The 10,740-nt window shown below is 47.6% G+C and overlaps 1 long non-coding RNA gene across 1 annotated transcript; it reads right to left on the reverse strand.

The window, feature by feature from the left end:
• Window positions 1-272: 272 nt before the first annotated feature.
• LOC139075800 (uncharacterized) lies at window positions 273-10,740 on the reverse strand. The gene is made up of 5 exons (XR_011526616.1): window positions 10,360-10,740; window positions 6,813-6,990; window positions 6,087-6,184; window positions 2,394-2,724; window positions 273-1,768 (listed from the first exon to the last, which is right to left on the reverse strand). It is a non-coding gene; the product is annotated as an uncharacterized lncRNA (long non-coding RNA).

Consider the following 10,740-nt stretch of genomic DNA (forward strand, 5'->3'; position numbering starts at 1 on the left):
CTGTCTCCTCAGTATGTCACACCCGGGGGCAGCCATGCTTGCGGCCACTTTCTGGTACAAAACAGCAAGGTTTCTCTCGCACAATCACATTTTTAGAGCCTCTTGCCTCTACTCCTCCTGCACTGGGAGTTATTATTTGTTAGGGGGTAATTAATCCTACAAGCTGGAGGCAGGTGTGTTCTTGCTGTTGAGGAACGAGGCATGAAAGATGTGTGTCTCCGATGTGACTGTAGAGACAGAGCACCTGGCCATGGCGGGGGAGAAAGGCAGGGTTTTTTCTTTTTCTTTTTCTTTTTGATGGCAGAGTAATAGTAAGGACAGAAGAGCTGAGTAGGCCTAAAATGCTTCCATTGGGAGTGTGAAGGGCAGCCCCAGGACTGAGGAAGCTGTCATTTAAAACAGCTAAGACAAGGGAGAGGGCACCAAATTGCACCTGTGTCGCAATACTTTGAAAATCTTTCTCCAAATGACTGACTTTCTCTGAAAGGCCATTTGAAAGCATAGGTACCTGGTGTTCTGCAAATATTTATATCAGCATTTAAAAATTCATTATTTTTTATGACAAAAGTAGTGCAATGGTTGTTATGAAAAAGCTAAATATCAAAGAAACAGACGACCAGGAAAGTGAAAGTTCACCATCATTCCACTGTGCTGGAAATAAACACTGTTAACAGTGTGGGATATTTATATTAGAGTTGTAATCAATCGTTTATTTATACAGCACAGGCGTGTGCGGGTGGGGGAGCACATGCCCTCACTTGCCTTTCAGCTGTCGCTATCTTAAGAGCGCCTTGCCAGGGCTCTTAAGACAAAGCATCACTCTCCACCTGGTGGCACTACCTGCATTTCCTGGTAGGACGGGATTGACCCACTCTGGGCTGCCTTTCCAGCTCCGCAGCAGCAATCTCATCCCTGTGCGCTCCTTCTCACCCCCTCCCCCAGTCACCTCTCACAGGTCATTGGTTTGGCATCTGGGTCCTTCCCCAGGACTCCTCTGGGCAGGCAACACTTCTGGGGTACTCCAAGTCCTGTCCTTAAGGCTCAAGAACAGTCAGATTCTCAATTCCATCCTTGCTCACAATTTTCTCTGTCCATTGTTATATAGTAGATAGTGGGCTGAATTTGAGGTGGGGGCTGGGCAGGGAGAACACTGGTGTTTCTTGAGCACTTGTGCCATCTTAAGAGTTTAAATAAAGTCTTTCATCGTGAAGTTAAATGACCCACTCAAGGCTACACAGCTAGTCAGTGGGAGAGGTGGTCCTGCAAGCAAGTCCTGGCTGATGGAGAATTAGAAGACCCTGGATGGAGTCCTTAGTGGTGGTATGGGTTGCACAGCCTGGGGAAATCTAATTCCCCTCCCTGGGCTCAGTGTCCCCATCTATACAGCGGGGAGGTTGCTTCTCAACCTTGACTGTGCATTGGAATCACCAGAGAGGCTCTAACAAGCTGATTCCTGGGCTGCACCTGGAGATTCAGATTTAATCCTTGTGGGATGTGGTCAGAGTGTCTCACCTTCTCTGGTTCTGCTGCAGTGCTGTGGGTCCCAGGGGCCTGAATGTGGCAGGGCCAGAGCTCCTGGCCTGTCCTCGTGGGAGTAAGGACACTGCTAACCTCCGCTTTATTTCCACTCCCTCAGTCATGTCCCAGACTGAAAATTCTCCCACCTAGAGGTATAAGACTCCAAAAGCTGTGGGTTCACAGTTCTCAGTTCTCTCACTTGGTGACCTCAGGCAGACTGCTTAACCTCTCTGTGCCTCTGTTTCCTCACCTGTAAAATGAGGAGAAAAAGAGTGCTTGCCTCGCGGGACTGTTAGGAGGATGAGATGAGACAACACGTGCACAGTGCCACCCTCAGTGCTGGGCCCTCAGTAGCACGTGTTCTCTGTTTTCTTTCCTACTTCCTCCGACAAAGCTCTCTCCAGCAACTGTGACTCAATGTAATGACACTCATTCACTCTGTCACTATAAGGTCTGAGTTCAAAGGATCACACTGAAGAGTCCTGAATGTCCAAATAAGAGAAACAAGGAGAAGGTCCAGAGAGAAGTCAGGGAGAAGCACCCAGAAGATATGAACCCACTTTTGGGCTGATTACAGGGTTGCCTCCATGACCTTACTCTTTCTCACTGAGCCCTGAGATGCTCACATGCAGGACCTGCTCTGAAACAAGGAAACGGGCTTGCCCTATGCAGCCACTCAACCTCTGGCAGAAGCTAAAGAATTTACCTCCTTGAGTTCCAGAAAAGTCTCTTAGCATCTAAGCACCTCGACCAGGTGGTAGGCACCTCCTCAACCTCTGCTGCCTTCTAGGTGCTAGAAGAGCTCTCCTGACCACCACCCCCAACACACACACACACTGCCCTTTTTTTCTCCCAAGGGTTGGGTTTTGACTCACTGTTTTTTGTGACCCTGTGGTTGGGCTTTCCAAGGCTCATCCAGGGGAGGCCTGGTTCCTTCTTCATGATTCAGTCTTTGCAAAATCTCTTGGCTCTGCTCTGCCTGTTTTGGCGAGGAAGGCTAGAATATTCTCCGCATCCAGGGAAGGAAGGAGCCCTGAGCGCTGGAACCAGCTGCACCTGCATTCCTTCCTTTGCTTTGCCACTTGTTAGTGCTGTGATTTGGGCCTGTGGTTTGCCTCTCAAGAGGAGCACAGACACATGTTAGCCCATTTGACTCTGTCCTCCTTCTGTCCGGCATGATCACAGAGCACAGTTCCTTCCTCATAGCTGGAAAAAAGAGCAGAGGCAGCAAATGGTCATGATTGGAGTTAAATCCTTGGGCTTCCCAGCCCGGTACCTCAGAAAGAGCATGCTTTGCAAAGATTGCAAGCCTGCCACCTGCAGTTCCAGCTGACTGCCACCTTGGGCAAATCGATGACTTCCTCAGCCTCATTTACACAGCTGTGCTTTAAGGCAGTTGGTCTAAATCAGTCATTCTTAAAAGTGAATTATTTGGCATACCAGTTTTGCAAACTGCTTCTCAAAAAAAAAAGGTCTCAAAGTTCCAATAAGTTTGAGGGATTCTGTAAACCCTTTCCCTCAACCCCCTGGAGCACATCCTAATCTACACATCCTCCTGGTCAAGGCAGCCACACGGCCAGTAACAGAGAGGCCAGTTTGGCTTCATTCAACTCACTTTCTCCTAAACTCATTTGATCATGAAAACTTTTCATTCCTGTTAACATCCTGGAGCCCTAGTGACTGGAGAAAAACATGAGAAATAGTGGTCTCATCCGGAGAGGGCTTCTCAAACGTGAAGGTACATAGAAAACACCAGGGCTCTTGTTGAAATACAGAATCTCATTCAGCAGGTCTGGGGCCTGCTGGAGATTCTATTCGTCTAACAAGCTGCCAGCTGATGCCGATACTACTGGTCCCCCGACCACATATCGAGTCCCAGAGGGCTGATTCCTAAGGCTTTTTCAGCTTCAAGATTAGAAGCAGTGCAGAAATGGTGACTCAGGGACTCTGAACTCATAGAGACCTGGGTTAGGGCCTTGGCCTCACCACTTAGCGGCAGTGTGAGCTTGAACAAGTCTACCTCCCTGAACATTAGTTTTCTCATCTCTAAATAAAGTGGTACCTGCTCCAGAGGACTGTTTGAGGATTAAATTAGACTATGCAAATAAAACATGTAGTGCTAGACCAAGCCATAGGAGCAAAATCTGTACTGGTTAACAATATGTACATCTGGACATCATTACAATATCTGCCTGCTCCATCTGTGGGTGGTACCACCTCTTCGCCTGCCCTCACGTTACTTGCACTGCTGACAGCTCAGACCTCTTTCTTCCCAGCATGTTGGCACTGCTATCTCTGTTCATGGGACATTGCATGGCCTCTCTTCTCCAGCACATTCTAGTAAGTTCTCTTGCTTTCAGGGTATCAGAGGAGCTGAGAGACAACAGCTCTCCTCCAGTGATTACAGACAAACCAGTCTAGTAACAGTACAACCCACTCTGGCAGAAGTAACACAAGTCCTTCCTGATCCTGTCCGCAGGGGTCCTCATTGACCAGCGAGGCACTAGTGCTCACATTATCCCATCAATTATCCCGGGCATGGGCCCTACCGACTGTCATAGATCTTGTGTGTCACAAGCAGCTACCGTGAGTCTTTAACTCTCATTGTATTCACCTTCCTGTTCCTCAATGTGTTTCCACACTCGTGTGAAAACCTTCATATAAATATGTTCACATGGTAAAAAAAAATAATCCTTTGTGAGCTAGCAAGGCCTATATTTGGGATCAATTAAGCTCCCTGCTTGTGTGTAGACAGTGGATTAGGACCCCATCACCCTGGCTGCCCCTGATCTTGCTGCATCTTGGAAGCTAAAGAAGGACGAAGGAAGGAGGATCACCATTTATCGATCACCTCCCAGTGTTTGGCCCCTGATATGCGTCATCTCATTTTAAGCCTCTCAGCAACCCTGTGTGATAGGTATTGGTATTCTTCTTTCTCAAGCTCAGAGAGGTTAAGTAATTTGTCCAAATGCACACAACTAGTAAGTACTGGAGATGGAGTTAAAGTTCAGGATGATTTGACTTTTTTCTCACTATCAACTTCCTCCTTTCCCAGACTACATGGCAGAAAGGGAGGGCCCACATCTTCCAAGTTGTACCTGTTATTGCAACACTTGGAGAGAATAAGTTCTTTCTCCACTTGATCCTGCCTTGGGTCAAGTTCTACATCTGGCCCCATCAAATGTGACCATTAGAGGCAGTGCCACATTGTGCAAACATGGCAGCTTCTGTTCTGACCATGTGGACATGAGTCAGGGCAGAGGGGAGAGAGTTGGTGAATGCAGAGAACAGAGTGCTGGGCAGGGTTCACTCTAGCTGGGCCGTCCATGGGATACCCCTTGTTAGGGGCAGTAACTGGAAAGAATAACATTTAAAAGGCAGAAGAAGGGGCCAGCCCAGTGGCGCAGCAAAGTTTGCACACTCTGCTTCAGCGGCCTGGGGTTCACTGGTTTGGATCTCAGGTGCAGACGTGGCACCACTCATCAAGCCATGCTCTTGCAGGCATCCCACATATAAAGTAGAGGGGGATGGGCATGCAGTTAGTTCAGGGCCAAGCTTCCTTAGCAAAAAAAAGAGGAGGATTGGCCATGGATGTTAGCTCAGGGCTAATCTTCCTAAAAAAAAGAAAGAAAGGAAGGAAGGAAGGAAGGAAGGAAGGAAGGAAGGAAGGAAGGAAGGAAAGAAGGAAAGAAAAGAAAGAAGAAAGAAAGAAAGAAAGAAAGAGAGGGAGAGAGAGAAAGAAAGAAAGAAAGACAGAGAGAGAGAAAGAAAGAAAGAAAGAAAGAAAAGTGACTGCATAAAAGAATGAAATAAATAAAAGGCAGATGAGAAGGCAAACTTCACCTTGACCATACCCAGGCACCTCGCTGGTCATCTTCTGACCCTGGTGCAGGTTGGCACAGCAGCTCCCCCACGAGCAGCCGCCGTGGTCTGCTCGGGAAGCTCACCCCTGGAGGGGCCCAGGGATGGGAATATGTCACATCCTCGTTCCTGACCTCTGGCCCAGACCTGAGTCATCCCACCATCTATCACAGAGCCTGGTGTGTGGTGAGGTGTGTCAGGCTGACCATACACAGTTGCACATATCTGGGAGGCTCTGGCCCGCTGGATCCCTGCCACACTGTGCCACATGCTTTGTTTCTCTGACCCTCAGTTTTTCCAGTGATAGAAGACGGTGACTATACCACCAATGTCACAGGCCCATGTGAGAAACCATTAAAACCAAGACTCTCTGGAACCTCCATGGAGTTGCAGGGTAAAATGATGTGAAGTGCAAGTTGTCCACCATTCCTCCAGACTCCTGAGAATGGACTTGGGAGAGCCTGTCCGACCCCCGGTCGCCAACCAGTCATCCAGATGCACAAACACCATTCAAAGATGACAGCTCCCAACCTGACGATGGTCCTGTACAGGGTGCAAATGTGAGGGTGCTAAATTCCTAACCTGGGCCACCCTGTCTGCTCCACACTCGGGAGCTTAGTGCCTTGTTCTCGGTTGCCACTGTGAGCTGATTTTTAATTATCCTTCGGGACTGTCGCCTCTTGGAATGCTGGGAAGGAAATGCTCACCCCAGCTGGGCTGCAGTCAGGCCTGTTGGAGAACAATGTCCACCTCCGAGTCCATTCTGTTTATCTCTCGACTGGAACGCAGACGAGAGAGCGGTGCTCTGTGAACCAAGAGGCAGAGGGAGCGTGGTGACTTGTCAGCACTTCTGTTGCTGCAGAGCCGACATGATTCAAAATACCAACCTCTTTTTAAACCTTTAAAACTTGGCTTCTGGGAGTGCCTCATTGAACAGGGCAATGAAGGTCTTTTACTATTTTTCAAATCAACACCATTATGATCATTTTCCCTTTAATTATAGCAGCTCATGTTTATTGAGCACCTACGCTGTGCCAGGCACTAGGTTTACATGCATCGCCTCATTCAAGCCTCACAACTGTGTGAAGCAGGTCCATTTACTAGCCCCTTTTTACAGATGAGAGGACTGAGGCTCAGAGAGGTTTAGCCCTCTCCCCTGGCCAAGGTTGCACAGCAGCAAGAAGATAGTGGTGGTATTCAAGCCCAGGCAGCCTGACTCCAGAGCCTCCCCTTTAGCCACAACCTCTTCCTCCCTCCTTGGAATTGGGCGTTTGTTCAGTTCTATGGACCTGGGAACAGGTATTGGGAAAACACCTCAAACACCCTAAGCTTCTGGTTTATAACTTTTACCTACTCCATCCCAGCAACCTGTGCTCACCCACAGCTGAGTAATAGGAGGACTGTGTAGGGTCAAGCTGCCATATTCCACCCACCACAGCGAGAGGCGAGGGCCAGGGCTCTGTAGACGAAGGCGCAGACAGATGTCTGTTTCCAGGATGGGACAGCTGAGCTCCTGGGCTTACAGGTTCTGCATGTTCTCTAGCTAGCTCCGCAGGCTGTTTTAGGAAGATGGCTCATTTTTTTTCATCTGGAGGAGAGGAGTCTGGGATGCTGCAAAGAGGGAAGGAGTGAGAAATGGGGCAGCTGGGAGCAAGGCACTCCAGAGAGAAGACTTTCCTGCTTGTGCAGTTCATTGTTTTGCCATGGCCTTGACTGCTGGACCTGCAATCCTTCCACTTTGCTTGCCTCTGTAACCTTCCTCTCCAGCATTTTTAAGGCCACAAAGCCAATAAGCCAGAATTTTAAAGCAGCCCAGGGCCAAGGGTAGTGGGTTGAATTGAGTCCCCCAGAAGGATATGCCCAAGTCCTAACTTCTGGCACCTATGAATGTGACCTTATTTGGAAATAGGGTCTTTGCAGGTTTAATTAAGTTAAGGATCTAAAGAGTGGGCCCTAAATCCAACGACAGTGTCCTCATAAAAGAAAAGAGAGGAAGACTGAGACACAGAGACACACGGAGAGGAAGCGCACGTGAAGACAGAGAGAGAAATTGGAGTTATGCCACCACAAGCCGAGGAATGCCGGGAGCCTTCGGAAGCTGGAAGAGGCAAGAAAGGATCCTCTTTCAGAGTCTTTGAAGGGTGCAAGGCCCTTCAGACACCTTGATTTTGGACTTCTAGCCTCTAGAACTGTGGAGGAAAGATTTCTGTTGTTTGAAGCCACCCAGTTTGTAGTAATTTATGGCAGCCCTAGGAAACTAATAGACCAAGGAAGACTCTCTCCTGCCGTCTAGATCACTGGCAAGGATCTGTCTAGTGGTACCTACCTCCCATGACACAAAGGAGCCAGCTGGGAATTTGAGGCTGGCCTAGGTGCCAAGCTTTGCCCGCAGTCAGCAGCCTGGGTGTATTTACTTGTCTGGCTCCTGCACCTTTGAGAACGGGTACTGTGGTTAGTGGCTGGAAATTGGTGCTTGTGCCAGCTGGCCACAGTCAGAACTGCTCTGGAAAACAAAGGTCCATTTGGAAAGCCACCCTCTCTCCCATTTTCTCTCACCCCTCAAACTAGGCACAGCTTGTATGGCTGGATGGGAGAGAACTGGAAAAAGGGAGGGTTAAATTGATCCATATAATACGGGAAGAAAAATTAGTGAAGGATCCTTGGAAGCACAAAAGGAAGGAGGTATGGGTCTTTCCTCTTGAGGGGTGGCAGAGTCTAGAAGAGGGGAGACGAGGGGAGAGGAGAGACCGCTCTCTGTCAAGACAAACAGCAGCAGTGGGTGGAGCCATGAGGACTGGAATGGCTGGCTGATTAGAAGGTCCCTGAAGCAGTATTGACAAAGGAAACTTTGTATAGTGGTGGTCTCTCCCCTGTTGTAAGTTCCTCCCTTTCCTCTGCTCTACTGTCATCCCCTCTATCTCTACCAATGGGGAAAAGTTGGTTACACCAATAGTCTGTCAACTGGTAAAAACTGCTTACACCAATCGTCTTGTGTCAATGCTTCTTTGGGGAACTCAGGGAGAGGGACACGTCATGTGGGGGTGAAGCCACATGGAGAGCTGGCGGCAGCCACAGGGGACAGACCTATGAGGGTGTTGATCAAGAATTCACTGAAATAATAAATTGGATCGAGAGAAATGTAACTGCAGAATTCCTAGGGATTGGGCAGGGAGGAAAAAGGAGAGTCTAGAAATCTAACTGCAAGTGGGGTGGGAGAGTTAAGCAGGTGACCCAGATGTTACAGGAAAAGGTGGGCTCAGCCGTGGGTGGACTCCAGGACAGCCAGAGGCAGCCCTTTGGGACCCATGTTTGATTCAGCTCTTCATTCCCCACAGCATGGTGCATTGCATAAGACAGATTCTTAGTAAATTCATAATAAATAAATTGTGTCTTGCAGGGGCCATTTGGAACCAAAATACTATATAGTATTATGCATGGGAAGATCCCAAGCTACAAACCAAAATCAAACCATGCCTGGAGAGCTGATAAGGGATATGGTCTCCCTTCTCAGTCCCTCCCGGCTCTGTGGAATTTATTTTTCTCTTCCCCTGGTTTTCCCTAAACAAATTCTCCCCAGTGACTGATTTCAATTTGTAAAATATTTTTTCAGATAACTTCTCCCTACAGTTTATAATTCTCATCAATTTAAGCTATCTTTTATTTCTCCTGTTCCTTTAAAGCAAATTTTATTACTTTTCACATCCTGACTTTGAGATCTCCCAATCTCTCCCTTTCTCTCTGAAGAGCTTTATTGAGATATAATTTACCTACCATAAAATTCACCTTTTAGTGTACAATTCAGTGGTTTTAGACTATTCAGAGCTGTGCAACCACCACCATTATCTAATTCTAAAACATTTTCATCACCCCAAAAGGAAATCCTGCAACTATTACTAGTCATTCCCCATTCCCCCTTCCCTGGAGCCCCTGGAAACCACTAATCTACATTCTGTCTCTATGGATTTGCTTATTCTGACATCTGACATAAATGGAATCATACAGTGTGTGACTGGCCTTTTGTGCTGGGCTTTTTTCACTGAGCGTAATGTTTTCAAGGTTCATCCCTGTTGTAGCACACACAGTACTTCCTTTTTCTGCTGAGTAGTATTCTACTGGATATACCACTTTTGTTTATGTGTTCATCAGTTGATGGACGTGTGGGTTGGTCCCACATTTTAACTATTGGAAATAATGCTGCTATGGACATTCACGGAAGGTTTTTCTGTGATCACACATTTCCATTTTCTTCGGTAGATACCTAGGAGTGAAATTGCTGGGTCACATGGTAACTTCATGTTCAGCATTTTGAGAAACTGCCAAATTGTTTTCCAAAGTGGCTGCATGTACATTTTCCATTCCCACCAGCAGTGTATGACGGTCCTAATTTCTCCACATCTTCACCAACACTTGTTACTGTCTGTCTTTTCCATTTTAGCTCCCAATCTCATTTAAAAGTTGCTTTTCTCTTTTAACTTCTCTCCAAAAGGATTGGCACACAAGCCAGTAGTTGAAAATTTTCACCTGAAACATCAGGATATCTAAACCCTTCATTTACATTACATATATTCCTGTTTGTTCCAGCCGTGCACAAACTCAGACCCATGTCAGAAAGGAGTTTCCCCCAACCCTGGTGGAAAAGAGAATACCACGGAAAACGCTTCTTCTCCCGGTTCCTAGAGAAGCTGCATGCAGGGTATGTACGTGTTCCTTATTCCTTTGAGAAATTTTAAGGACAATCTGTTTACCCAATACTAACTAGTCCCCTTGGAGCTCACGCAGGAATAGCTGGTATTTGTCAGCATTCTACCAGTAACAAAACATGTTATGGTTCTGGCATTTAATTTGCCTTCTCACAGAAACCTCAGGGCAATTCCTAGGAGTCTCTTCAACTTCTAGATGAGGCTTCTTGCCTAAGGTCAGCCAGCTAATAAATGATGGAGCAGAACCTCCAACTCAGGCCAGGGGATGCTCCCCTCTTACCTGCAGACTGTTCCCAGGATCTTTCCATTTCGTCACTGACTTGTTGGAAATGTCAAAGGGACCCTTTTTCTACATCTCACATTCTCTGCTGGTAAACCGGACACACGCAGTCTCAGCCCTTTGCACGCCTGACGGGCTTCCACGGTCTGCCCAGGCTGTGTGGAGCTGGGTTAGCAGAAACTGGGCTCTGGATTTTGCTTTAGTTGTTTTCTTTTCCACTTCATTGTTTCCATAGGATGTCTGTCTTCCCAAAATAGCACCGGGGCATTCCAGGTAAACTCAACATCCGACCAAAATCCCCATTCAGCAGCAGGTCCAAGGGGTTCCAGCGTGTTTTCCTCCCTTCCTTTGATCACTGTGGCTCTGGGGGAGTGGGAGTCT

The sequence above is a fragment of the Equus przewalskii genome, chromosome 14 (genome assembly GCF_037783145.1).
Source record: "Equus przewalskii isolate Varuska chromosome 14, EquPr2, whole genome shotgun sequence".
Lineage (NCBI taxonomy): Eukaryota > Metazoa > Chordata > Mammalia > Perissodactyla > Equidae > Equus > Equus przewalskii.